General features: G+C 38.8%; 1 long non-coding RNA gene across 1 annotated transcript; it reads left to right on the top strand.

Annotated features, from left to right (window-relative positions):
* The first annotated feature begins 7904 nt into the window (after positions 1–7904).
* LOC119471683 lies at positions 7905–21470 on the top strand. The gene is made up of 3 exons (XR_005200749.1): positions 7905–7983; positions 17521–17525; positions 21459–21470. It is a non-coding gene; the product is annotated as an uncharacterized LOC119471683 (long non-coding RNA).
* The last annotated feature ends 2383 nt before the right edge of the window (positions 21471–23853 follow it).

Below are 23853 nucleotides of genomic sequence, written 5' to 3'. Positions count from 1 at the left end.
GCCACTAAGCAGTTAACATGACGGTGATCTAATGAGAAAGTTACCAGAGCACAAAAGTGACTATAGGGCTAAGAAACAATCCTAGACTTCAATTTTCAGGAATACCCAATCACAGTAGCCTTGGTAACCTGAGGCTTCGTTCATAACCAGCTTCAGCAAACTCACCCTGGCCCACTGATTTTCCTGTTGCCTCCTCTAAGAAATAGCATGACAGAGTCTTTTTTGTGCTTTTAGGAAAGACTCATATGGTGTAACAACTCATATTCTTCCCTATGTGTTCTCTACTATTAAATAATATTTCTAAAAAGAATTCAGCACATACAGGAAAATATTCATTATAAATAATAGATACATTAAAAACAGAACAAGAGCACATTCATATTATCTGTACTATTTTGAATAGTCCTTACCAATAATACATTTTTCTGTAATAAGCTCTATTAATTAAGGATTTTAGGATGGGTTACAATAGTTTAAAACTATTCTCAAATTTTTTTTTTTTTTTTTTTTTTTTTTTTTTTTTTTTTGAGAATGAGTCTCACTCTGTTACCCAGGCTGGAGTGCAGTGGCGTGATCTCAGCTCACAGCAACTTCCACCTCCTGGGTTCAAGTGATTCTCCTGTCTCAGCCTCCTAAGTAGCTGGGATTATAGGCACCTGGCACCATTCCCAGCTAATTTTTGTATTTTTAGTAGAGACAGGGTTTCCCCATGTTGGTCAGGCTGGTCTCAAATGCCCAACCTCAAGTGATAGCCCCACCTTGACCTCCCCAGGTGCTGGGATTCCAGGTGTGAGCCACTGTGCTTGGCAATTGTCTCAAAGTCTTTTAAAACATTTTTTGCCATTTCTCTTTTTAGCAAAAATCACAAAGAAATGCTTTCAAAACCACCAACTATGTTTTTGATTCTTTTGATACTTCAATTTATGTTTGATTTTAGAGGATTTAAACAGCAAATCATTCATTCCTCGAGAAAGGGCTGTTCCTTTGGAGTGAGCTGTATCTGTCAATCAGCTCTGTCAGGCCAGCTAAGAGATCGGGTGTGGAAGGAAAGCCAGTTTTGTAGATGAAAACAATGTAGGCATCTAAACACCTATCACCATGATACTGCCATTTTGTTCCCATCTTAAATATGTTGAGACAGGAGTTTAGGTTCATGTTTCATCAACCAAAACACTATTTTATTTAGACAATGAAGCAACTTAAATGATCTTTTCTCCCTTTCTGCAATTAAATTAAAACTGGTCATTAGTGGTTCTATGTTGACAACCTCTTCATCTTGTTTCTGCTGGAGGCAAAATGGGGGGCTGTGTCTGTGAGCTGTCAGAATGGAGGTCAGAACTATTAGGAGTGGTACAGAAAGAGGTCCTGCATCCTTAGCTCACTCTCCCCTCTTGAAAGTAGACTGCCTCTCCTGGCCAGCACCTGGACCTGCCCCTGTCTCCCTTTGCCCACAGCATGGAATGATATTTACTTAGTGCTTGAGGAAGTATCCTGTACGACTCCTTTCCTACAGCCTGACATCTCCTTTCCTGCCAGAAGAAGGAAGTAAGAAGATAGCATAGACCAGGTTGGGACACCTGGCCTACACTCCTTCTTTGTTGACTGTTTAGTTGATACCGCTGCTTATGTGATTAGCCAATGCATTGGTTTCTAATATATTATATCCTAATTTTTAAAAATTTTATGTGTTTTATTTTATGAAACTAAAATTCAGACTGCAGTAGAACAGACTTAATTCCACAATTATTTGCCCCCATTTCTTAATTAAAAGGAAGTAGAAATTAATATCAGAATTCTACTATGTATGAGTAATGTGTGTTTTTAATTGTAACTTAGTAATTTACTTACTATTTTAGCAATACTTAGGGAATGCGCCCACTGGGTGGCAGGCACTTTGCTAAGCACAATAGACATAGTGACAAATAAGATTAATTTTCCGTGGAATTCTAGTGGGGCAGGAAGACAGTAAACAAGTACAGGTACTGTAATTTTATTTAATGGCAAGTTCTAAGAAGTAAAGTAGGGATGAGAGGCTACACAGTGCTGGAGAGGTGGGTGTACTTGGCATAGGTTAGATTGAAAGGGAAAGATGGATGATGTCTGAGCAGCTCTGAATAAAGTGAAAGTTAAAGGGCACATGTCTGATGAAGGTTGTTCCAGTTAAAGTCAAGAGCGCACATAAAACATGCTGATTCTGCAGATGTAGGTGTTGGCATACTAAAGCTATACAGTCCCAGTTTTAATTTACTTTCTATGGTCATAATTTAGAGAACATCTCTAGGTATACATACTTAATAATTTATTTTGATCAGCACCTCATATAGAGAACACATGAAGATCTTCATCTTTCTCTCTTCTAGCCACATCTTTCCTGGCAAGGGAAGGAGTTCCCACAGCCAACAACAAGTGACCAGTCTGAGCCTTCAAGCCCCATCTAGACCATATGCTAGATCACAATCTTCGGACTCCATGACTCCCTGCCCAGAGGCTCCAAACCCACTTCCAGGGCCAGTGTGAGCCACATACATGGCCAAGAAGAGGCTCAGAGGTGACTAGGGGAGGATGTGGCAGATGAGGAATGAGCTTGGCCGTAGGGGTTCAGGTATCTCTTCTAATGTACACAAGCCAATCACTGGGCAGGGCAAAGCCAGGAATGGAAATTGAAGTAGGACAGGCTGCTGGTGGTGGCAAGTTCCAGGGTAGAGTGTGTGAAGAGGGCTAGGAGTCTAGATTGGACTCTGTCCTTCCAGGCCATAATAAAGATAGATGAAAGGTTATATCTTATTTAACAGATTCTGAGCTTGATTGATAACTCTCTCAAGGTAAGCAAACAAGCAAACCAAACAAAACAGTTGGGGCTTTGGAAGAACTTGTAGCACAGATGTTTAACCCAGGCCATTGAGAAGATGGAGAGAGGATGCCACACCACTTGCTTTATTCTTTTCTGACTCTCCCCTTGGCATTTCTCATTCCAAATGAAATTTTGCTCTTTCTCCAGTCAAAAATAAAAATGTTACATAAATGATGATGCAAATACATGCACACACATCAAATGAACATATATATGCATAGGCTTGGAAGGACAGTTACTAAAGATATTAACAGTGGTTATCATCAGGTAGTTGGGCTATGAATGCTTTCTTCTCCCTTTTGCAGAGATTCTCTGGTTTTTCAAGCATAAGCATGCATTGCATTTTAAGTAAGATAAAAGCAATAAAAGCTTTTTATACCTTAAAAATGAAAGGACTCTAGGCCGTGTCAATTATATTTAATGTGACATTTGCTGATTTTCTCCTCAGTTATGTTTACTTTTAGAAAAATGATAATAAATTTATTCTTGAAATTAACATATTGTGATGCAAATTAAATAGCAAACAAAACATACCCAGCAGAAGGCGGTAAAAGGAACTGGAACAGGAGCTACAATAGTCTATTATTTTCTAGGCATCCCCTATCACCCCATAGCCAAGTGATTCACTGAGTATGCTTGAGTCTGATATGCCCACCTTTTGGAATTACTTTATAATTGCTATATAATGTGATTTATTTGTAACATAAATCACAAGATAATGTTTATGAAAGCATAGCGTAGTCTGGCATCAAACATCGGGGCTGAAATCTCCTATTTTCCATGTCTTTAACCTTGTGCTACTTGTTTCATCTCTCTGTGCTTCATTTTCCACATTTGTAAAAAGAAGTAATAGCGCATCTATTTGTAGGATTGTTAAAAGGGTTAAATACATTAAAAGTGTTTAAAACAGTGTCTGGCATGTAGTAGGCACTCTGTAAATATTTAGCTATTATAAAATTATTTCCAAGGTATAAGTTACAATGTAACACTGTCTTTGAATTAGCTCCAAGACTTGACAAATCCATTTTGGTCTCTTGCTTAAAGAGCTTAATACATTAGGTCTGACATTTACCTATTAAGTCTGAAAGACACTGCTAGTTCCTATGTGCATGATACTTCTCCTTTCATTTTCCTCCTGCCTATCCGGGTGAATCCCGTAATTCCTACAATGTGAGCTATGCTCCATTCACCAGGGTTTTGGTACATGACACACCTTTAGCTAAAATAATTCTCAGGTATTAATCGCATTTATTAACATCATACTGAAGTCAGTCTAGTCTATCACATGGTAAGGATTCATACTAATCACTGAAATTGATTAGTATGACTAATCAATCATTGACTCAAATAGCCCAAATGCCTAAATGTTACATAGGCCCAGTCTAAGTTTGACTTAATTTTTATTTTTTATCTCAATTTCCAATGAGGCCTCAGGCTCCCAACCTGATAACTGCAGTTGGAAAATGTATTGACTTTCTAAAGAGAGGTTCTAGTTCACCCTCTTAGCCCATTGCCTACCTCCATATATGAGAATGGAAAGGAAGATTGATAGTGATTAATTCCTCAGAGACAGTTCTCAGAGTGCTGTGTATTTTTCTTCCACAGAAGGTGGAAAGCGGATGCTTACCCCATCAGTAAACTGTGGAGGCTTGCACTCAGAAAACTTGGTAGTATCCCTGAACATTTGACAAGACACAGAGGCTCATGCCTGATTCTTATTGGGAAACTTAAAGGTGAGAAAGAGGCCCAGTGGAATTGCTTCAGGTAGCAGAGCAAAGAGAAAAGGCTGTGGGTGGGGGTGGAAAAAGCTGGTTCCAACTGAAAGTGGAGCAGAGGTGATGTTTCTTAAGCACTGGCATAGACAGCACGGCAGGCAAGCATGTGGGAGTCCCGTGACGGGCCTGCTCCACCCCAGGGTGAGAGGACCCACAATGGGAAGTTTGTGAAGCACAACAAGTAGGAGCTGCCAGCAAGCTGGCAGAGGATATTGAGTGTGCCATGCAAGGGCACAATGGGCCCCAGCAACAGGGTGGGCGATGCTGAAGAACCCACTGAAGAAGTTCAAAAGAGAAAGAAGCACTCACAAAGGGCACAGTGCACAGTTATAACTGCACTGCTCAAGGAAGAATCTGGCTGTCTCCAGATGATCTTCCTTCTGCCCTGTCGGAACCAAAGGCAGAGAAAGGAGTGGGGGGGGGGAGTGAAAAAATACTGCAAAGACATCATAAAAAACCAACCACCTCCCTCTTCCCTGCTGCAGGATCCAAGCACAGGTCGTGCTGGAGATGGTACAGGGACAAAGAGCTTTAAGTTCAATGAGAAATGAAAGTTTCAATTTAAAAAGGATTTTTAAAATAATGTCTGAAAATGAGACTGTTAATGTCTGAAAGTGAACAAAAAAGCTGTGGGATCTGTGTGTACTAAGTACTTTCCATGTACAGTTTCAGCATAGTTAACCCTTTCAACTACACTATGAGGAAGTTTCTATTTACTACTCTCAATTTGCACATGAAGAAGCCAAGGCACAGAGAGGTTAAATAACTGGCTCAAAGTCACACAGCTAAAAACAGAGCTTGAATTTGACTCTAGCTATCTATCCCAAGGCCTGTGCTCCTAAACATTGTGCCACACTGCTGTGGTCTTATCTCTTACTAAAGTCAGCTCAATTAAAGGATGGTTTTGAGACAATGAAATTACATAAATAGCAAACTTAAGACATGTTGGTGTTTTTTGCTTTCCAACAATTGCCTCAGTCTTCTCCTCTATTCATGTTGCCTAATTATTTAAAAGTAGCTCTCGTTAGAAATTTGTAGTGACATGTTTTGAAAAAATTCAACCTTAACAAAATATTATAATAAAAATATTAAGATTCATGAGCCATTGGTATTTTGGTACCAAAGAAAATACATTTTTTTCTTAACAACTGACCACCATTTCTAGTTCTAAACATGTGAGGATCACTGCAGGCAGCCTATCTTCTGCATGAGGATATCTCTGTAGTTTTTACCTACTCCATTCCTGTGATCTTGTCATGCCTCACCTTTGCTCTACCTCAGGAAAATGGGTATCCAAGTGGTGGGTCAGCAATGTCACTAGGTAGAGGATAAGGCAGCAATAGCTGCTTTGAAGTGATTTGTATTGATGCCACAAAACCCCAGCCAAAATGTATTCCCAGGAAAGGGAGAGGGATTGCTGCTGAAACAAAATCAAAATTCCCCTTCCCTAGAGCAAGTATGTGCACATTTCAAGTGGTTTAGGGGCTTTGTGCTTCGACTTTTGTTGATTTGACTGACAGTTTTAACAGAGATGAGAATACACAGATGGCAGATTCAGTCATTTGGGGGAACATTCCTTCCTAATTGAAACATTATGCCTCTCTTCACTAAACAATTAAGTAGGAAATTAGCATGTTTAGTCCATTAAAATCCCTTAACTTAATAGAGGATAATGACATACAAGAAAAACTTGTAAAAATATTCACACTTGCATATAAGACTAGAAAACTATTCTACTTTAGTTTTAGAAATGTTTTTCGATGTCAAGATTTTTAATAATTGCATTTTTCTCCTCTGAACTTTGATATTAATCGGTCTTATTTTTCACAGGTATGAATTTTTTGGCATCTTTATTTAAAAAAAAAAAAAAAAAAAAAAAACTATTCAATTTTACTTGTGAAAAACACATGCTCTGAAAATCCACCAGGGGGAGATTTTAACATTGAGAACTTTGAAAAGGAAAGTTTGATTTTATACAGTTGTATTTCAGTTGACAGCTGGAACAACTTAAATTTTGAACTAAGCCTTGATTATAAGGTTTACATCTTTATAAAGCTACCCAAGATATTCCAGCTATATTAAAACCTGAACTGAATGGCTAGGGAGAACTGATGAAATATTACTCAATCTCGTCAGAGAATGCATGTGGTGACTGTGTGTTTGGGGAAGAAGGGGGATTTGGGTGTGAACAGGATGAGACTTTGTGTCTCTAGGGGTTGAACCAGATGAAAGAGTAATCTCTGGCCATAGCCACTGTGTACACTGCTAGTAATTTCTGGTTTCCACTGATGCATAAAAGCTTGATTTTGTTCTTTGGGGAGGCTTCGAGTCTTAGAATACCACTAAAATTCTCTATAACATGATGAAAGAAATAAAAAATATTTTTGAGATGACTTGCCTTATTTGAGAAGGCATGGCATTTTTGCAGAAATCTTTAGATAACCGGCACCTNAAGAGATATTTTTGAGATGACTTGCCTTATTTGAGAAGGCATGGCATTTTTGCAGAAATCTTTAGATAACCGGCACCTCTGTGGTCCAAGCAATAACAGCTTGATGTCATCAAAATTCCAATAAAATTTAAAATAGATAATCTCTCTAAAGCATCCTGTGATAAGATTTGGCATGTGATGTCTTCTCCAAAGTTTGATTAACCTGTGAACAAATGAAGTTTTTTTTTTTTTTACTATCAGCACAATACCTATAGTTTTGTAGTCTTTTCCCCTAAAACTGAGAAATAGGATAAAAGAGTCATCTGTGATGATTCTAGCACAACCACTCCTCTTTCAGCAACTTACCATTTTGAGGGATGATTTTCTACATACAAATGACATCATCCTTTCTGCAAATAAATGAATATTTTCATTCTCTTGGGTCATGTACGTATATCTTTTTCCCATGTAGTATAGTATATGAACCAAGCATATCCTTTAACAAATTGTGTAAGGGTATTTTCTTTTGAGATTCAAACTAATGTTTCTTCCTCTATTTCCCCCTTTCTTCTTCCCTAGTTGATGTAGACAACAGATAATTCCTTGCCCCTGTGAGGTGTGTGGCTGGCTCCCTAGCTTTTGTTGTCTGCAGCCTGTGAACCCAAAAGTATCTGAGACAGATCTCAGTCAACTTAGAAAGTTTATTTTGCCCATGACACAGCCTCAGAGGCCATGGCAACATGTGCCCAAGGTGGTAGCCAGGGTTCAGCTTGCTTTTATACATTTTAGGAAGACACAATACATCAATCAATATATGTAACATTTATATTGGTTTGATCTAGAAGAGTGAGACAACTTGAAGCAGGAGGCTCCCAGGTCATAGGTAGGTTTAAAAATTTTCTGATTAGCAATTGGTTGAAAGAGTTGTTATCAATAGGAAGGCATGTCTCAGTTATAATAAGGGGTCTGTGGATACCAAAGTTTTATTATGTAGCTGAAACCCCCAGGTAGCAGGCTTCCGTGATGATATATCGTAAATGTTTCTTATCAGACTTAAGGTCTGTATTGAAATTAATGCTGGTTTTTCCAGAATTCCAAAAGGGAGAAAAGTATTATGAGGCATGTTTGACTTTCCCCTCCCCATCATGGCCTGAACTAGTTTTTCAGGTTAACTTTGGAATGCCCTTGGCTGAGAGAAGGGGTCCATTCAGATGATTGGGGGATCTTATAATCTTATTTTTGGTTTATAAGCCTAAGCCTACTGAGAGAGTATGGTTTGAGAAGAAATATTTACCTCAGAATGAAAAGAAATCCCTGGAGATATTATGGGATTGGGGCAAGGGAGAAAGAAGTTTGGGGGTCCCAAGGGAAGAGGGCATCTGCACATTTTTCCCCTGCCACTCTTAGAATGTGGAAGAATACTGAAATTAATGGCCAGGGAGCCTTGATTTTAGGCTGAGAGTGCCCAGACTCTTGGTGGAAACCAACAGAGAGGTGGTCCATGACAACTGTCACTTAGATGATACAGCTGTAATAAATGTGGACCAATAACCCATGTCCAGAAGAGACTCCAGATACTTTGGTGCTGGATAAGAAATACCCTTGAAGACTGGAGAATACAACTCTGGAGAAAATGGAGCACCAGGAGAGAATTTCTCCTTAACTTCAGAAAATTCATGCCTTCAACACAAGCATCGGTTCTTCCACATATTCTACCACACTTGTTCTTCTGGCCCCAGGACTCTCAAACATCAGCCCCTTCATGACTTCAGCACTCTCTCTGCTGACTATGCTTAAGATTCATGGCTTTGGATACTTTCTTGCTAGTGTCCTCAGCTTCCTTAATTCCTTGCCCAGCAAAATCCCCATGGCTGACCAATCCACTACAACATTCTCCATTTGGAAACCCAAGCTGCTAAATGGCAGCCAGAGAAAGTCTATAACTCCATGGGATCACTATTACCAAGATTGTTCCTCATCTCAAATTGGGTCCATGACCTTGCCTGGTCAGCCTTTGATCTGTCCCTACACAGTTCTCTTTATTCCCCACAACTGCTATTTAAAATGAGTGCTACTCTTTTCAAGTACCCTACTTCATTCTGGCTCTTTCCTTAACTCACAGTGGTCAGGCCTCTGATCTTGCTTCTAAAATAGAGTTCATTGATAAGGCAGAAATTCCCTCATTTTGATTACCTGTACTCCTTAAATTTATTAGGATCCTAACTCTTTCCCTTCCTCCCTCTCACCTTGATAGAAAACCATTCCTTTCTAAGGTGAATTGCCACACGCTTCGCCTTGAATCTCTTAACTTCCAAACTTTTTAGGGGTCTTTCTTCCCAAAGGCCCTTCCCTTTACTTCCTCTGCAATTGACTTCTCCTTTCCATTTTTGTTTTTTCTTTTTGATTTTTTTTTTAAATACAGAGTCTCACTCTGTTACCCAGGCTGGAGTGCAGTGGCACGATCTTGGCTCACTGCAAACTCCACCTCCTGGGTACAAGCGATTTTCCTGCCTCAGCCTCCCAAGTAGCTGGGATTACAGGTGAATGCCACCATGCCTGACTAATTTTTTAAAAATTTTAGTAGCGACGGGGTTTCACCATGTTGGCCAGGCTGGTCTCAAACTCCTCACCTCAAGTGATCCTCCCACCTTAGCCTCCCAAAGTGCTAGGATTACAGGCATGAGCTGCTGCAATGGCCTGACTTTCCCTTTCCACTCACTTTCCCTTCTTAGCAACAGCAAGTAACTCATGAATTAGCAGTTATTGATCTTATCTATTTGGCAAAATAGTTAGAACTTTACATATCATCTTCTTTACTTTTTAAAGAATATGATACAAAACCACTACTATAACCATTTAGCAGATAAAGAAACAATTATAGAAAGATTTGTTGTTGGTGTCGTCATTGTTAACTTGACCAAGAACTCACAGCTAGTAAGAGACAGATTTCAGTTCACTTGTCTAGGTTCCATTAGGTTACATTAATTACATACTAACACACAAAAATATGTGTGTATGAGTTTTTCAGTGTTGTCCTTTTCATCTTTAAAAAAAACTTTATTGACCCTATGTGTCTTTATTTACCACCTTATTTCCTTCTTTCCATTTAGTGCCAATTGTCTGGAAAGATCTGTCAACACTTACTATCTCACTTTTTATCATAAAACTGCTCTTGCTAAGGTCATTCTGTTCCCTTTGTTACCAAATACAATGAAAGCATTTCAGAACTTGCCTACTTTTAATTATCATTTAAAAATGTTGACACTCTCTCTCCTTCTTAATGATCTCATCTACTGTTGTTTCCTTAACATTCTCTTACCTCATTTTCCCCTTATGTTTAAGTGTTGATGCCCCAGGGGTCTACCCTCACTTTGGCTCCTCTCCAAGTGAAATCTCATGCATTATCATAGGTGCTACTCTACCTTGAGGACTCATGTTCCAATACCTATACCCCAGCTCTCTCCAGAGTACCAGCTGCATGCAGGATGCCTGCACTTAGATGATATAAATTAACCCCAATTCAACATTTTGAAAACAGCATCACCATCTTCTTCTCAAATCTGTTTCTTAACTGTTCATTTATTCAATTAACATGGATTATTTAGTATATATTAGACAGTGTTCTAGGATCAAAGCAGTGAATGAAAAAGACCAAAAAAAATCTGCCTAATTGAATTTACATTCTAGTAGGAAATGTTGTCTATTTATATTAGGGTTTAGTTAGAGAAACAGAACTGCTATAAATATAATGGACAAAAACTTACTGCAGGAATAATACCTTACATAATTGTGGGAGAAGCTGAGAATATCCAGGTCTGAAAGAGGAAGTTGGAGGTTCAGAGAAAAGTTAAAAAGCAGGTCTCCTGAAATAGCCTATCTGGCTGCCAGAGTGGAAATGTAAGGAGAGCTGGTGGAAAAGTGTAGGGACAGTTGTTGCCTCATCTCTCCCTGTGTCTAAGCTCCAGAGCCTTCAGAAAATAATGGCTGCTACTTAATTTCCACACACTTTAGGCTGAAAACATACAGAAGGTGTTCCGGCTTAGTGAAATTGACACAGGATGAAACCACCATACTCTCATAAATAACACGTAACTAATGTTGTCATTGGTGTTTTAAAAGTAGTCTTGAACTCTCTTTTATCAGATGAGGAAGGGGAGAAATGAGCTATCCAGGATAAAAATCTTAAAAGAGGTTGTGTTTCTCATGGAGATGGGGGAATAAAGAGATAAGAGTAGCGGGGGGAGCCATGAAAGAATGTGGTGCGCTTGAGAGAGAGGCAGGGTCCTCGGCATAGAGCCACATTTTAGTTATGGCAAGGGGAATGGGAGGAGCACTGTCCCCAAGAAATTCATGTACATCAAGAACCTCAGAATGTGACCTTATTTGAAAATATGGTCTTTGTAGATTTAATTAGCTAAGGATCTTAAGATGAAATCCTTCAGGATTTAGGAAGGACTCTAAGTCCAATGACTAGTATCCTTAAAAGAAAAGAAGAGGACACAGGGAGACACAAAGGCCAGAAGACCATGTGAAGACAGAGGCAGAGATTGGAATTACACTGTCACAAATCAAGGGCCACCAGGAGCCATCCAGTAGAGGCTGGAAAAGGCAAAGAAAACTTCAGAAAGAGAATGGCCCCATAACACCCTGGGCTCAGAATTCTGGCTTCCAGAAATGTGAACAAATACATTTCTGTGGTTTTTAACCATGATGCTTGTGGTAATTTTTTATAGCAGTTATAGGAAACTAATACAAGTAAGAATATTCTGCAAACATATTGCATCCTTGTGATGAGGGTGAGGTTTCTTTAAAAAAAAAAACTTGTATTTTTCTCTATTTTATATAAAATACCTGCTTATACCATTTTTTAAAAATCCACTTTCTCCTTAGACTAGCTGGAGAGGATTCTGTTGTCCGCACTCAGAACTGGCAATACAGAAAAGGTACCAAGTGAATAGGGGAGGGTGAAAAGGGAGATCCTCCAAGAGGCTGTTTAATTCTTTAAATTCCTGCCATGCTAATTAAATAATGTTAGATTATGAGCTTAAAATCTACCTACTCTATCTTATTTATGCTGACATTTCCTTCCACTGTATGAAAATAATTCTGTATCTTAAATTCACTGATTGCATATGCTCTGTGCAGATTAGAGAAGAAATGCCACAGAGGAAAGATAAGCAGCAAAGGCCAAGCAACCCAAGTGTCACCTCTGGAAAGGCAGTTATTTCTCACACTCATTTATTTTTCTGGGCTTTGCCAGATGACAGAGAGCGAGGAGAGGCACAGAAGTATAGAACCTTAGAAAGACAGCTGTTTTAAACCATGTGGTCCAGTCATTGAATGATGATTTGATCTTCTCTACAACATCCCTGGAAAGATATGTCCAAACTCTCCTTGAGCCTCTCTAGTGACAGAGAACTCATTACCTTCTGAAGCAAACTTTGCATTTTAGACATTCTACTTGAGAGGAAAATTCTCCAGCTGATTTGAAATCTAGTACTTTTGATACCTTCTGAATGTTTTGGTCTTCCTGAATGCCAGCAATTCTCACACTTGAATCCAGCTATCATGTCCATCCATGTCTTCTTCTTCTCAGACAAGGCTCCACTTCTTTGGCTAACATGATTTTACTTCATTTCCTCCACTTTCAGGTTCCTCTCTTCTGGCTGTGCTCCAATTAGTGGGACTAAATTTTCTCTTAAAGCTGAAGGTCACACCCTTATCTTTCCTCCATTTTTCTTAGTGACTCCTTGCAGGATTTTGTCTGTTCCACTGCCAGACATCAATTAAAGGTTCCATCAATACTTTCTCCTTTGTGCCCTCATAGCCTTAGTTTAGTTTGTATCATATTGTGCTCCAATATATACTTAAGTTTCCGCTCCATCCCCCAATTGGACATGATCTGAGGATAGGAATTATGTCTTTTATCTCTGAATTGCAAGCCACAAGCACCTCTCTCTGCACGCAACAGGGTTTGATTTGAAACTATGTAAAATATAACAATCAAAATGAATGGATCACAAAAGTTTTCCCAGGGGAGGTTCTATGACACTGGATATGTCCCACAAACGGATTAAGAAGCCAAAAATAATGCAGGGTTACATAAAACCAAAACTTTGGTGTCTTATGTGGTCAAATTACCTTAAAGAATTCAATGAAAATAACATTAGAGAAAATAGGCTTTAGGACTATATAGGGATCAACTCAGGATGGAGGAATCCTGGATTGGGACAGGAATCTAGATTGGTGCAGAGTGAGGTCTGGGGTTTTGTTCAGGATGGCACTTTTCTAACAAAAGTTACATATCCTTGAGACAGATAAGGTAATTAGTTACCAGGCCAGGTGGTAACTTTGAGGAGTGAAAGCGATCTAAACCCTGGGGAGGCAGATGATTGCAACAGTGAAAGGTAGTGAGTAGTGGAAAGTGATAGCATGAGATTAGAAATGGAAGGTTTCCTTAAAACAGCTAAGAGAATGGCCCAGAATAAAAATAAGGAAAATGGAGAACACCTATCCCACCTCTGAATCCAGAGGCTTGAGGAATGTGGGAAAGAAACAGCCACTATTTGAGATGGCTCTCAGGGAAGAACTGTTTTAAGGAAAAAGCCAGGATTAAGTCAGAGCCAGGTGACGATCTTAGAAAGCATGGAAGAAACAGGGGAGGTGATGTGTGAGGGAGCACAGTCCACAAAACCATTCTCACTTCTGAAACTAATTGCAAGTGTGGGAGAAGTATACAGAGAATTTACTAAAAGCTGTTACAATTACAGCTATTGTTTGTTACTCTAGTTTGTTAAGAAAAGAATCAGTCTAGGAAAAGAATACAGATGAAAGTGTCAAACTCAGAGCTTCTACTTGTCCTTCACCTATTGAATCATGGACAGCACTACTTTCCCAGGATTGATGTCTGTTATGCTGAGTATTGCCAGCCAGGAAGCTCATGGGGGTGTTGGTGTTCAGAGTTTTTGTTGGAGCTCCATTATGTAAGCACAGTTAATTGCCCACGTTAGGTCTCCATCTCCAGCCTCTCAAGAGATCAAGCTTACACTATGTGACCCAAAACCCCCTCTGCAAATCACATTGTTATATCCAAGGCCAGCAGGCAAACAAAGACACCCCTATCAGGCATGACATTCCAAGGGTTTACAGGCTGCCTCCAGAAGTCAAGGGCAAAGGCCAGCTCTCTCTTTCCTTAGGCAAGGCTACATTTTTTAGTACATAGGGGATTATAATGATGGTTGACTTTTCACTTTGCATTTAAGTATATGTTCATAAAACCAAAACTTTGGTGTGTTATGTGGTCAAATTACCTTAAATAATTCAATGAAAATAATGTTAGAGAAAATAGGCTTTAGGACTGTATAGGGATCAACTCAGGATGGAGGAATCCTGGATTGGACAGGGGTCTAGATTGGTGCAGAGTGAGGTTCATCTCCTACAATGATGGTAAGATCGTTGAGGTCAGAATCTATGCAGCATGCATTGTCTGCATACTGGATGAGGAAAATGGTAAATGAATCTGTTTGGTGTGGTTCTGTACAATAGAATAGCCTCACCAAAAGCTGAGCAGATGTTGCTACCATGCTTGTAAAGCCTACCGAACTGCGAGCCAAATAAGCTTCATTTCTTTATAAATTACCCAGTCTCTGGTATTCCTTTATAGCAATGCAAAATGGATGAACACAGGTAACAAATGCATTCGAGGGTTTATTGGACCGCAGAAAAACGTAGTTCTCTAAAGCAAGGGCTTCTTGCCTAGAAAAATGTATATTATATTTGGGAAAAAATGAATGAACTGTAAAACATTTCATGGCTTAACAGGCTTCTGATTTACCTCAGCACAAGGGAAAATTAAAAGTACTCTCAAAGGCAAATGCCGTCCTATTTGTCTGACTAACAGACTTATTCTAACTACTCATCTCTCTCATTACCACTGAAAAAATGAAAGACTAGCTGCAAATGGAAACATGAAAGAATGTGAGTAAAAGGCCAGAATTAAATAGAAATATCAGAACTTCTTTTGATGTTACAGGTCCCCAGGCTTGAATTATGTCACTAAGCACAGCACTTCAGAAAGCGAATCTTGCTTTTACTAAAAATAGCTAATGAATAGGTCCTGGCGTGATGGCTCCCGCCTGTAATCCCAGCACTTCAGGAGGATGAGGAGAGTGGATCACGAGGTCAGGAGATCAAGACCATCCTGGCTAGCACAGTGAAACCTCGTCTCTACCAAAAATACAAAAAATTTGCTGGTGTGGTGGCACGCGCATGCAATCCCAGCTACTTGGGAGGCTGAGGCAGGAGAATCGCTTGAACCTGGGAGGCGGAGGTTTCAGTGAGCTGAGATCATGCCACTGCACTCCAGCCTGGGTGACAGAGTGAGACTTAATCCCCCCCCCCTAAAAAAGCTAAAGAATATGAACAACATTGTGCAACCAAAATATGCAGTATTTCAATCTTTTAGGAAAAACATCATCGTAAGAGAAAGGCTTACCATTCCCCTTATTCCTCTAAAAATAGTGTTAAATCTATATAGCCACTATAACATAGTATTTAGTTTATTAATCTATATGAAATTATTGTTTTAGTCTTTTTCCCTGAAGACTTGATATAAAGTCTTTCCTGAGACCTTGGTATAAAGATTAAACAAATAGTTTGTCAATATATATTTTTTTTTCTCCAAAGAAAATGACCCTTTGGCTCTCATTCTAAGTTGTTTTGGACAGTTTTCACTCTCAGGAAGCAATTAGGAGGGCAGTTAGTTGAAATAATTAGTAATACTGCAACCATTATTTTTAACATGAGAGTAGGCCACACACAATTTGAGGCCAGAAACCCACATCAACTATTTAATGCAAAAGCACTACAATGATGGCCCTTGATCATTTGGTGAAGTCATCTCATTTGACTTGCCAGAGCATATCTTCAAGACAATCTGGAGGCAGTTTTCTTAGATCTCAGTTGTCATCCTTACTGAAGCACAAGTATTGTGATTTTTAGTCATTTCACTAGGGGCTATGCATTCTTAAATTATTATAGTGTTCCTAGAACTACTGTTGTCCCACCTGGAGTAATAGGTGAGACTCTTACCAGGGTGCAATTCTATTTACTCCACAGTTCCTAATGCAATTGTTACCATCTGTTTTACTACCTCGTACTTTATAAATCTCACCAAGTAAAAGGTTTCACTTTTATTTTAAGCAGTTAGTAATCTTTTAAAGTAATGAAGAAGAGAGAGATATCATTTATATTCATCCACATATTTACCATTTTTGGTGCTTTTCATTTCTTCTTGTTGATTCATGGTTCCATGTGGAATCATTTCCATTAGCCCCTCTTGTTGTGCAGGTGTGCTGGAGATGGATTTTCTCTTTTCACTAATCGGCAAAAGTATTTAATTTACCTTCATTGTGAAGGATATTTTTCACTGTGAATAAAATTTTGGCAAATGATTTCTCTTTCCTTTTAGCTCTTTGAAGATATAATTTCATATTCTTCAGGCCTGCATTTTTATTTTTGAATTAGATTGTGAATGTGTTTTTCAAATTTTTTATTAATATATATGTTATACATATTTGGGGGTACATGTGGTATTCCAATACCCGTATACATTGTGCAATGATTAAATCAGGATAATTGGGATATCCATCACCTCAAACATTTATCTTTTCTTTTTGTTGGGAACATTATAATTTTTCTCTTCTAGCTATTTTGAAATATACAATAAATCATAAACTATAATTTCTCTACTATACTGTCAACACTAGAAATTATATTTTCTGTCTAATTATATTGGCCTCCATTTTTCTGATGAGAACTCAGCCATTACTTGTATCTCTGTATGTAATGAGTATTTTTAATGACTACTTTATATATGCTTTCTCTTTATCTTTGGTTATCACAATTTGATTATGTTGTACCTAGGTGTGGTTAGCCTTATGCTTATCCTGCTTGAAGTTTCCTATGTTTTTTGGATCCATAACTTAAAGTTTTCACTAGTTTTAGAAACACATGGTCGCCGTTCATTTTTTTTTTCTGCTGCATTCACTTTTTCCTTTTCTTATGGACCTCCTGTTGTACATTGGTCAGATTGCTTGCTGTTGCTCCTAGAAGTCTCTAAGACTCTAGTAATATTTTTATGGGGCTTTTTTTTTTTTTGCTGTTTTTCAGACTGGATAATTTTTAATTGATCTGTCATTGAATTCACTGACTTATTCATTACAGTCTCCAATCTGCTATTAAACCAATAAATACATTTTTATTTGAGATTGTATTAGTTCACTTTCATGCTGCTGATAAAGACATACCCAAACTTGGGAACAAAAGATATTTAATTGGACTTACAGTTCCACATGGCTGGGGAGGCCTCAAAATCATGGTGCGAGGCAAAAGTTGCCTCTTACATGGTGGGAAGAGAAAAATGAAAAAGAAACAAAAGCAGAACCCCCTGATAAACCCATCAGATCTTGTGAGACTTATTCACTATCATAAGAATAGCATGGGAAAGGCCAGCCCCCATTATTCAATTACATCCCCCTGGGTCCCTCCCACAACACATGGGAATTCTGGGAGATGATACAATTGCAGTAGAGATTTGGGCAGGGACACAAACAAACCATATCAGAGATATATACTTAACACGTTCTGGAAATAATTGAATACTTAGAGTTTCCATCTCTCTGAAGACATTTCTTATCTGTTTATTCTTTATACCCACGTTTTTTGGTGTGTCTTTGTACATTTTTAATAGCCCTTTAAAGTTCTTCTCTGCTTATTGCAAACTGCAAATCATTTGGAATTCTGTTTCTATTGGCAGCATTTTTCTCAATTTTAGTACACATTTTCCTGCTGCTCAGATTTAGTATTTTTTCAAATTTTATGCTGGACATTGTGGTGGTTATTTTGTCTTCATTATGTTGTCTATTTTTTTTTTTTTGAGATGAGTCTTGCTCTGTTGCCAGGCATCAGGCTAGAGTGCAGTGGTGCAATCTTGGCTCACTGCCAACCTCTGTCTCCCAGATTCAAGCAATTCTCCTGCCTCATTCTCCTGAGTGAGTAGCTGGGACTACAGGTGAGTACCACCACGCTCAGCTAATTTTTGTATTTTAGTAGAGACGGCATTTCACTGTGTTGAATGCCAGGTTGGTCTCGATCTCTTGACCATGTGATCTACCCTCCTCAGCCTCCCAAAGTACTGGGATTACAGGTGTGAGCCATTGCACCCAGCCTATGTTGTCTATTTTTTACAAAAAAAAAAAAAAAAAAAAAAAAAAAAAAAAGATTAATTTTGTTTTGTTGGGTTGTTAATAGCAAATCCGTTTGTTTATTTAAGGCTTGGTTTTATTTTTTTGTTCTTATTTTAGAGCTGCTCTATTTTTTCCTTAGTCTTAGGGCATATTCCTACTTTAAAGTGGTTCTTATTCTTTAGACATGTCCTTTCTGGAGCTCCAACTGAATGACTGCAGTACACAGTTAGGGTGTAATAGTGGTCAAATGTCTCCCAGCATTGGAAGACCTGTTGCATCTCTTCTGTGGGACAGCTCTGAGCCCCACAACCTCCACCCTCTGTTAGGCTTTGTGGTATCTCTTTCTACATATCTGCTTCCAATCTTTTTGCCAAGGACCTCCCGGGTAGAGTTTTTGGGCCCCATTTCTGTACATCTTCCTCCTCTCTTGTACTCCATCCCAGAATTTCTTGCTGCTTTTGCAGTTCCAAACTCTTATGTTTCTCCCCTCTGCTTAGTGAGACCACTGGCCACGCCTTGGGCTTCACCTGCCTCAGAAGTAGTCTGAAAAATGCCCCCAAATAGGAAACTAGTCAAAAGTGGTGATCATCTTGTGCTTTGTTTTTTCTCTCAGTGATTGCAGTTCGAAAATAGTTGTCTTATATATTTATGTCCAGTTTTATAGTTTCTTTTGTCAACAGGCAGATTTGCTACCATTTACTTATAATCTGAGGTAGAATTCTGATTTTCTCTTATGCATGCAGACATAGGTCAAGAAAGACTGTAAGTTCCAAAACACTGGAGACCATGCCATAGATTGATGGTAATATATTCAACAAATAATCATTGCTCAGTGAATATAAATAGAATATATCATATTAAATTGAACTAAAGATCTTTGATAGGACTGAATTTTCTATTGCTAAGATCTCTAAAGACCTCTATTTTCCCTTGCCAAATATAGAGTATATCAGGGTTAAAATGCATTGATCTCAAGAGAATAAGTATTATATAGGATTCAATTAAAAGTGAAACCTCACTACTGTTTCAAGAGTTCTCAGGCTAAGTTTTAATGTTATCCACACTTATGGATAAAGCATAAAAATTTAATTGTTTAAATAAAATTCAGTCTGTCCAATGCTCCAGATACCCAATTATGTAATGTATCACCTTTTACTCACATACAGCAACATTTTTACAAAGGCCTCATGAAAATTGCTAAAGCTAGAATACTTCCACAAATAGATCATGCTTAAAGGGAAATTTTTGTTTATAAAGGAGGAGAACCAGGGGAAAATCGTTAACTAATACATACATATTAGTTGTTGAACTGAGATGAGTTGTGAATTCATTCTGCTTTTCTGTAATCAGAAGATATTGAGGCCTTGATAACATTTCCATTGATCCAGTGTGAAACATTACAGTGAATATTTGAGTTCTGTTGAAATTTTACTTTTATAAATCTTATAATGGATGCTTTCAGAATACATTTTTGTTTTTGTCATAGCTTTGTACCAGGCTGAGAGTTGAAACATGAATAAAAGAAAAGAAAGGTTTCTCTTATGAAGTCTGAGAGTAGGAATATAGGGGAGAGAAGAGGCCACCCCTAAAATCTGCTATTTGTGATTGTGTTTTGTTTTTAAAAGAAAATTTAAAAATCAAAGAATGTAGAGTTGTGCTTAGAAGTCTGCTAGTGTAGGCCAGATGCAGTGGCTCATGCCTATAATCCCAGCATTTTGGAGGGCCAAGGCGGATGGATCATCTGAAGTCAGGAGCTCCAGACCAGCCTGACCAATATGGTGAAACCCTGTTCCTACTAAAAATACAAAAATTAGCCAGGCGTGGTGGTGCATGCCTGTAATCCCAGCTACTCAGGTGGCTGAGACAGGAGAATTGCTTGAACCCTGGAGGCAGAGGTTGCAGTGAGCCGAGATTGTGCCACTGGATTACATCCTGGGTGACAGAGAGAGACTCTGTCTCAAAAAAAAAAAAAAAAAATGTATAAAATATGTATCTTAGTTACTCACTATATTTCTCCCTGAGTCCAGGAAGTGATATCAAACGCTTTCACTGATAAGTCATTACTTTCTGCTCAGTCTATGAACATCTATTGAGCATCTACTAAAAGAGCTACATAATATGGGTCACTTTGCTTCCTTTAAGTCAGTTATAAAGAGTCAAAAAAGAGGTGAGGATCTGCCCTGTGGGGACAATTCTAGCCTTGTATTAACTGCATTTACAGAAACTTCTCCACTAAGGGGCAAAATAATACACTGAATGCTTTTTACTTCTCCGACCAAAATGAGCTTCCTGCTGGTTAAAATCAGTAATCTGCAAACATTTTTTTTTTCATCCTGTCATTAGGTTTTTCAGTATTTAGGAAATCAGTCAGTATTTCTCTCTGTCATTGCTTTTGCTTGCCATCTTTTTCGTGTTTTGTGCAACAAATATTTGCTAATCATCTACTACAAGCCCGTCCCTGTTCAAGGTGCTTAGTGACAAAATACACATCAATTTCTTGACCTCATGAAGCTTATATTTTAGGATAAAAGAGACAAAAAATGAATAAGAAAATTATGTGGAATATTTATTAGATGGTGATAAAAAATATAGAGGGAAGAGGAGAGAATGGAGATTGTACTTCATCTAAGGAAGCCAGGTAAGACCTAAATGAGAAGACCTGGAAGGAATGAGAGACTGAGCCATGCAGAGCTACATGGAGAAGAAAATTCTTAGATGTAGGAACTCCACAAGTGTAGGTCCTAAGACTGAAAAGTCTGTTGTGTCCCAGAAAGAGCACGGAGGTTACTGTGGCTGGAGAGATGTGAACATGAGAGAAGGTAGTACATGAGGTCTACTGGGGTAAGAAATGGGGTAGATGGTATAGAACCTTATAAGCCATTATAAGGGCTGTGGCCTTCATTCTGGGAGACACAAAACCACGACATTTTAAAGAATCATTTTGGCTGCTGTGCTGAAAATTTTCTGAAGAAGGGAGGAATGGCAGCAGAAAGAACAGTCAGGAGGCTGTTTCCATAATCCAGGCAATCCATTATGGCTGCCTGGACCACAGTGCTAGGAGGGGAGATAGCAAAAAGTGATCATGTTCTGTATATGTTTTGAAGGGATAGTTGACACAATTTGCAGACATATTGGAAACAATATGACAAAGAGAGAAGAGTTGGAATGATTTCGACATCTCGTGCTGGAGAAACTGGAAAAAATGGTCTCTATTGCATGACATAGGAAAGACTGCAGGTTGTGTAGGTTTGGCTAGAGGAAGGATCATACATTTTGTTGGACAGGTTGTTTTGTGATGTTTATTAGACAAATTTAGATGTCAGTAGGAATTATACACAGATGGTCCCTGACTTACTTATGGTTCAACTTACAATTTTTCAGCTGAACAGCAGTGTGAAAGTGATACACATTCAGTAAGAACAATACTTCAAGTACTTATATAATCATTTTGTTTTTTGCTTTGAGTATGGTACTCAATAAATTGAGATATTGAATGCTTTATTATAAGAGAGACATTGAATGCGATAGATTTTATTTCTTAAATTTTGCCCAACTGTAGGCAAATGTAAATGTTCTGAGTATGTTTAAGGTAGGGTAGGCTGAGCTATGATGTTCCATGGGCTAGGTGTAACAACCTGGGATATTTTCAACTTAAGATATTTTCAGTGCATTTTCCACTCAGGACATTTTAGATTATAATGGGCTTATCGGGACATAACCCTGTCATCATAAATTGAGGAGCATCGGTATAGGCATTTGGTGTTCAGAGGCGAGAGGCAGGGGGTGGAGATGTGAGTTTGGGTGTCATTAGTGTATTTAAAGCCATTAGACTGGGTAAGATCACCAAGGAACTGAGTAAAGAGTCAGAAATGAGGCAGAACCAGAAAAGGTGAGACAATAGGAGTAGCCAGTGTCATAGCAGGAAAACCAAGAAAGTGTGGGTTCTTGGAAGCCAAGGGAAAAATGTGTTTCAAACCTAATGCTGCTGATGGATCAAGTAAAACAGAAACTAAGAATTCACCCATATCATGGAGATCAGCTGGGACATTGACAAGATTATTTGTAGTGGAGTGGTAAATGCAGAAACCTGATTGATGTGGTTCAGGAGAGTAGGGAAAGAGTTAAACTGAGGTATCAAACTTGTGCTAATATCTCTAGACTACAGTTTTGTTTTTTTTTGTTGTTGTTGTAAAAAGGAGCAGAGAAATGGGGAATAGCTAGAGGAAGTAGAATCAAGAGGTTATTTTTTAAATGGGAAAAATAATAGCTTATTTGCATGCTGATGTGAATGATCTTTGAGAAGGAAATGAGAGAATAAAAGACAAATTTTTTTGAATGAGTGGTAAAAGAATGAGCAAAGTCTGGGTTTTAGTAAGAAGAATTAATAATTTACCCATAGTAAAAGAAGAAAGAGTAAATAGTCTCAGATGGTGGATGAGAATAAATGTGTTGGAGTTTGTGAAAGTTCTTTCTTGAATGTTTTGTTTTTTTCAGGAAGTTGTTAATATAGTCTTCAGTTGTGAGCAAGTACTGGGGGGAGTTTTTGAAATTTTAAGGAAAAGAAGAAAAGGAAAATGATGCAAGTGAATGCCATGAGCAAGAATATAAATGCCTGGGACTGTGAATGGCCTCATGAACTGAACAACTAGGCATTTTAAAATAAATTAATTTCTGTAATTTTGTATATTATTCCAATTATATTTAATGGTATAGGCAGAGGCATGGAGTGGGCAAGAAGATGAATTTAGGCAGACTTGTGGTTTAATCAAGCAAGTAAAACAGAGGAGGTAATGAAATTGAGGAAGTTTGAAAGGGTGTGATTACAACGATTGACCACGGAATCTGGGCGTGGAAAGGAGGGACAAAGGCTATGAAGAGGGTGAAGGAGAGTGAGCAGATAGGAGAATCAAGGGACTGTAGGTTCTAGTGAGTTGGAGAATTGTCTACATTTTTGGCATTTCAGTAGATGTTTTCAGATTGTTGTACTTGCTCACACATGAACATGCCATACCAGCATAGCTTTGACAATATAACCTAGCTTTTAGGAAGAAAGATTCCATTTAAATGGCCAGGCATTCTAGGAATTTATTCAGCCTCAAATAACATTTTTGAAAAGCCACGGGGTGCCAAACACTTGAAGTAAGTGTGCGACCCTGGCTGTGGGACCCCGACCCACGGAGGCAGGCACTCAATAGACTCGAGGCAGGACGCATGGTGACCGGTACCGACTTTATTGGGATCTCCGGGCGACTCAAGCGGGAAGGGAAGAATCGCGCGCGCTTTCTTTGTTCGGTTGACTTTATAGGGACAGAGGGCCTGGGGCGGTAGGAGAGCTGACCTGGCAGGTAGTAATTGGCTAGGTTGATTGCTGGGCAGGAAGCCTGCCGGGCGGGAGCTTGTGGGACGGGAGGTTACGGGAGAGCTGGTGGGGCGGATGGTGATTGGTTCAGTGGGCCGCTGGGCGGGAAGGTTGCTGGTCTTGGGTCCGGCCAGGATAGAGTGAGATAAGGGACCCTCCCTGTGGGGGAGGAAGGGCCTTCTTTATCGGGA

This window comes from Cebus imitator, unplaced genomic scaffold (genome assembly GCF_001604975.1).
Source record: "Cebus imitator isolate Cc_AM_T3 unplaced genomic scaffold, Cebus_imitator-1.0 Scaffold69, whole genome shotgun sequence".
Classification (NCBI taxonomy): domain Eukaryota; kingdom Metazoa; phylum Chordata; class Mammalia; order Primates; family Cebidae; genus Cebus; species Cebus imitator.
Note: the sequence above shows the minus strand (reverse complement) of the source record. Positions and strands in the feature narration are given on the sequence as shown.